This window comes from Ostrea edulis, chromosome 2, assembly GCF_947568905.1.
Source record: "Ostrea edulis chromosome 2, xbOstEdul1.1, whole genome shotgun sequence".
NCBI classification, from domain to species: Eukaryota; Metazoa; Mollusca; class Bivalvia; order Ostreida; family Ostreidae; genus Ostrea; species Ostrea edulis.
The window spans coordinates 3,166,592-3,172,588 of record NC_079165.1 but is presented as its reverse complement, the minus strand read 5'-3'; the positions used below and the strand labels follow the sequence as shown (position 1 = coordinate 3,172,588).

The 5,997-nt window shown below is 35.0% G+C and overlaps 1 long non-coding RNA gene across 1 annotated transcript; it reads right to left on the bottom strand.

Moving 5' to 3' along the window:
* Nucleotides 1–2,890: 2,890 nt before the first annotated feature.
* LOC125681813 (uncharacterized) lies at nucleotides 2,891–4,499 on the bottom strand. The gene is made up of 2 exons (XR_007372324.2): nucleotides 4,075–4,499; nucleotides 2,891–3,760 (listed from the first exon to the last, which is right to left on the bottom strand). It is a non-coding gene; the product is annotated as an uncharacterized LOC125681813 (long non-coding RNA).
* Between the last annotated feature and the right edge of the window lie 1,498 nt (nucleotides 4,500–5,997).

The window sequence follows — 5,997 nt, the reverse complement described above, 5'->3', positions numbered from 1 at the left end:
ACAACATCAATATACGAACCAGGCCTCAAGACCATAAACTGAGAAAAGACGTAAGTCTAAATTTCTAATCCAACTAACTTTTGAAATAATTTTCATAAACAAAGAAAATTTCAGTATACGTTTGCTTTTGCTTTTTTTTTTTTTTTTTTATATAAACCTGCATTTTTAAACACCTGTGCTAAATAAATCTTAAGATTTATCGATCTTGAGATTGATCTCAGTTCGTTATCTTCACCTTTCACATAAGTGATCAAAATTTTGACGTTTAAAGTATATTCTCAGTTTATGGTCTTGAGGCCTGGTCAGGTACAGTGGTTGACTTGGTCAATTGTATAAAGTCATGTTTAAATCTGAGGTATCACCCTTCTTTTGGCAATATCAAATTCCAACATACTCAACAAATAACTTCACGTTGAAAATACTATCCAAGTACCTTTTATCCCAAGATCCAAAAAAGTACGTGAAGCAAATTTCATCTTTTAAAACCTATCTTGAGCACCATCACTTGTATTCAGTATAAATACTCTCCTGTAAATGCTTGATCAAAAATCACACTTAATTGGAGGCTTCGCCGTGTACTGTATAAAGGCTGTTATTGGCATGTACTGTATAAAGGCTGTTATTGGCATGTACTGTATAAAGGCTGTTATTGGCATTAAGGTAAAGAGTTCAATTTTAAAGGAAACTGTTTGTTTTACGTCTCTTCGAGAATATTGTTGACCAGCTGTATAAGAGAGAATATTGTTGACCAGCTGTATAAGAGAGAATATTGTTGACCAGCTGTATGAGAGAGAATATTGTTGACCAGCTGTATAAGAGAGAATATTGTTGACCAGCTGTATAAGAGAGAATACTGTGTCATGTTTGAGTAAGAAACAGGTCAATTCTCAGCTCTTATTCACGGAACACTAACACGCACACCGTTACTGTTAGTGCAATAGTGACCTTAAAAATTAGTATACTGCCAGTGCTTATAACTCGATACTTCCATTGGGATTTGGTATTGATTTCCAGAACTATCAATCAACTTCTCATTACATCGAAATCAATCATTCATGTAGTCATTTTCAAATTCCAGAGAGATAGTCCAATTTTTGGCATCAAACTTAACAACATATATGTATGTTAAAATAGACTAGAAATGGAATGACGGATTGTCTGGAGTCTCTCTGAACATGTTATAACGTGTTGTCAACAAAATTGTTTGATTGGAACATTCTACCATGATAAATGTTACTACTTGTATATACCAGTCATTATTATGAATTAAGACACATAAAACGCACGAGTTTTAGTCTTATGTATGCTGATACATCGGCCTGAATAATTCCTGTGCGGGGCTGATATTTTACGATTATTGATATTTGAATATTTATGTGAATATATACTTCTGCCTTATGACTTTCTTAGAATTTTTATCATTTCAGAAAATAAGTACGTAGTTCAAATTCCGTTAGTTAAAGTGCTGGCGAGTTTGACGATGTATACTCCAAAAACTTGGACGAGTTACACTATAGGGCTTTTACAGGTTCCGCCGCAGAATCAAAGGCGGTGGGTTAATTCAGGTGAAAACGGCATACTGAAACAGAACTCTTGATTTGGCTCACCCTTGCCACATCACGGCACGATAAAAAGATCAGGATCTTGTCAAATTCTAAATAGCTCCACTCAGGCACGTGCGTGTACACGTGTGTTGCAGTAAACAAAAGCATTAATGGTTTTTTTTAAACGATCGACTACATTTCACCAGACTGGCCGCTGCACTAATCAATAAGGAAATACATGATTTGTGAAATTACAATCGTAGTTATAGATTAAATAAAATTCGAAAATTCAAGTTTCAAATTTAAGCGATTGGTTGGTGTTTGGGAGAAGGCAAGGGCGAGGAATATTCCTGTCAGCAAACGTCATTTGACATATTAAAGCTTACCTGAGCTCTTCGGAACGTACTTGGGTAGTGAGGATGCTTAAATGTATCAATCGGATTCAAATTCTACTTCAGGGACACGCACTGGAAGAATTTCAACTTAACATTTCACCCCAAAAAGCATCACTTTGAAGAATTGTGGAGAATTCAATCTGTGAGCCACGCCCACATCCAAGGATACAATTGTTTTTAAAAAGATATATTGTAATTCAGATAAAAGAGAAATGACAAGAAGTATCGTGACATTCGTGTGGAGGCTTCCATATTCCTGTCATAGTTCCAGTGGCTATAATGTAGCTCAGATTTCAAAACAGCAATGTTACAATTGGTCAAAGGATTATCCAAGCACCCTCACTTTATGCTACTAACCATATACGTACTAAAAGCAAGACGGCATTTTATATCACTACTTCGCCCCATCGTGTAATATAAAATATTTACATGCACTTCATTTCCTCCTTAATATTTTTACTAATTGCATGAAAAGGAACTTTTGAACTACTCTAATCAATGTGTATGAATACACTTGACCTAATTTACTAGTAGGTTGATTTATTATTAAACTGTAATCAAAATCATTGAAATATAAATGTAAGAAAAGTCATTCAGTTTTTGAAAGTACATGAGATGGTATACCATGAGGCTCTTCACGTGCACAGGAATATACTAGTCTATTATTTCACGGAGCGCTAACGGGACCCATTGATATGCCCGTGTGAAGAGGCCCGGGGTATTATCAACTGAAAAACATTTCTTTAAAAAAGTTTAAAGCATACAGATTCATCACCTAGGTTATGTGTGCCCAATAGGGACCTCATGCTTTACATAGAAATATATAGTACAAATATTTTACAACTTTGTTCTCGAGAATATACATGCATTTTGTACATTCAAGAACAAGTCGATACAGGAAATTTTCATTTAGATATAACAATCTTAACAGGTAATATTGTAACAAGTTCGTTGTAGTTCTCTCGGATTTATTCTTTTTAAAAACCCTGAAAAATAAAGGTGTGATATGCCAATGTCAATATGTGACGTAAATAGAAAAGTGATCACCAAGGACGCTATATCGCCAAGGTCAAGGTCGATGTGTTCTATCCATAAAAAATTATATTCATGACAAGGTAAAATAAAATTGAGATACATGTTATTGTATCAAAGTAAAGGATGCACATATTTTCTACTGAGATATGTAATCCAACGAATAATTCACTGCCTGAAAATTGATTTTTTTCTTCTGTTTTTGTCAATAAAATATTTCATCCCCGGGTAAATAATCAGATTCAGGTTGACATATCGTGGGGACGAGTTCGAATTGGTACCTATCAAATTTGTCACCAGATTTGCACCGAGTACCAAGTGACTTCTTCACCTTCGAACACTTAAGGTCAAGCTTTTCTGTAATGGTAAAGTCCACAGTTCTATTGTTTGAACCTTCCATTTTCACAGTTTGTGTATCACAGTCAACATAGTCTTCGTGTGGAACACCTTCATACAGATATCCAGCGTTGAGAGATTTCCAATCGAACGCGTTAAACGTAGTCATATTGGGAGGTGAGATTCTCGGACGTTTTAATGGAAGATTTGCCCTTATATAGTCTATATGGTGCTCTTTTTTGTTGTGTAATCTTTTGTGAAATTTATAAAATGACAGAACTAAAATAATACACATCACAATGACAACTAAAATTGGCGCCAGCAGACCGAAGATATTTCCGATACTGACGTCATTTTCTGACATCCCGTCGTCAGTCACCACGTTCTTTGTCATATTCATAGCTGCATTACATGTATCGTAAAGCACTTAGTAGACTCTGCATCCCGTATTTTCTAAAAGAATACAAAATCTAAGAATATGTTTTGCTGATATTGTTGGCATTGAAACAATGTTCACAGAGCAACATTTTGAACAGAAGAGCGACAGACAAGGGTAAAGCTGTATGTGCATCTGTAATTTGTTCAGTTCGCAATACCTAAGGATCTGTAGGTTTGTATAGTTTTAAATCTGAAATTTAATACGTAACTTCCGATATCTAATACATAATATATACATGTGTCGAGTACACACATTGACATAACATTGACTTAACATACAGCATGAAAGAACGAGCATGGAGAGGTGAGCTAATGTATTGCCGCCTTACCTCGCAGATGATGGCAATTTCCAGCTGTTTTCATTAATCTGATGCACACTCCACGACGCAGAATAACTTGTTCGCCAAGATAATTATATCTAATAAAAATATCGGGAAAATCCCGCGCAACTATTCTGTTACTCTTGGTGCAATGTGTCATTTTAACATGACTGGAATTTGATCAGAACACGGCCTCAGAAGAAGAAAAATTCTTGTTAAAATCACGTCGTATCACCTTGAATAGGTACGATCCTCTAGAAAACAAACAATCATTCACATCGGTGGAAGCGATATATCACAAAATCAATTCTATATGCTTATTGATTGCAAGCTGGTCCTGTTCACGTTTATCTTGCCACGCTTTGGAGATGCGCGTGATGCTTCGTGCAATTAATCTTCCCAATCACGTTCAGACGTTCCCGCTATATCTTTTATTACTCTCAGACACCGTTAAATACCATCACAATATTAATTATTGCAGAACACTCTGCAGACATTTTTTAATTAACTTCCAATCTGAAGTTGGGAAATGATTTCATGACCGTGTATATATATATATATATATATATATATATATATATATATAAATACACACACACTAGTATCTTTAAATGACAAGTCTTGTCGTTTGTGTCGTCATTTCTTTACCTTTCTTTTTATTCATAGCCAGGCACTGATATGTTAGTGTCTATATTAAGCCATATTTTAAAAAAAAATTATCATAAAATTTCAATTTCCAAAATTATCCTATTAATTGATGTACCTAGACCAATTAATGTAATCGCGCATGCTCTGTTATAGTCTGCTATAAAAATGAAATACGTTTCCTTCCTACGTAATCCACAAATCATTTTGGATTAGAGAGGGAAATTAACAATATATTGAACTACGCTATAAATCTGTCAGACTTTTAATGAATCTTGTCGAAATATAGCAAATGAAATACCAGGTATCCACGGATGTTTAGATGACAGAGGTTATAGCAATCTACAAGCTATCAAGGAAAATGCCACTCGACAAAGAAATAAAACCAAATCAGAATGCATAACCCATTAACAATCTAAATATGAAGAAATCCAAACGAGTAGAACCTTTGTCTGCAGACCTTCTCAGATCAGGATCACCGGACTGTTCTTAGGAACAACATTTCAGTTTTAGCAAATCAGTCATTTTTCCAGATAGACTCAAGCACACTCATGCTCATTCTCTGTACAAGAATTAAGATCCTCCGTCAAAGAAAAATCATAGACCAGTAGCGTTTTAAATACTTTCTACATGTATTTCTAAGATCCATTAGATGGTTTGAAGTACGCAATATCAATAGTTTATTTTGACAGTATATTTTCAATGATGAACATTACGCCTTTGAGCCACAGGCAATTACATCGCTTGGGGGTCGAATTTACTATATTAAAAGTATTTGAGTAGTAAATTCGACCCCCAAGCGATGCAATTGCCTGTGCTTTGGGCAAGCTCATAATTGTCAAACCACACTACTTAGGCTGCCGGAAAATGGCACCTGATCAAAATATATACATGTGGCAAATATCTAAAGCTTTTCGATTTTGCAACCTATATCCACTCACGTCAAATCCAATTTCTATATTGGGGAGTTACTTGACTGAACGTTCACAGCAGGTCAAACAACAAAGATTCACTATTAGTTGGGTTGAAATCAATTAAGAAAGGAGTTCCCCAAGGTTCCATATTTGGGGCATTGTTCTTTAATATCAGTGATGTTCTATTTTATAAAAGATGGTGCTCTGCACAAGCATGCAGATGAAAACACTTTGGCTTATTGGCATAAAAACTTTATACACTTGAGGCAAGAAGAAATTACACTTTTATTACACTGATTTAAAGAAAATGCAGGCAAACCCATAAAAACGCTTCACAAAAAGTGTATTTTCAAACTTTATGCTACTGAAATTT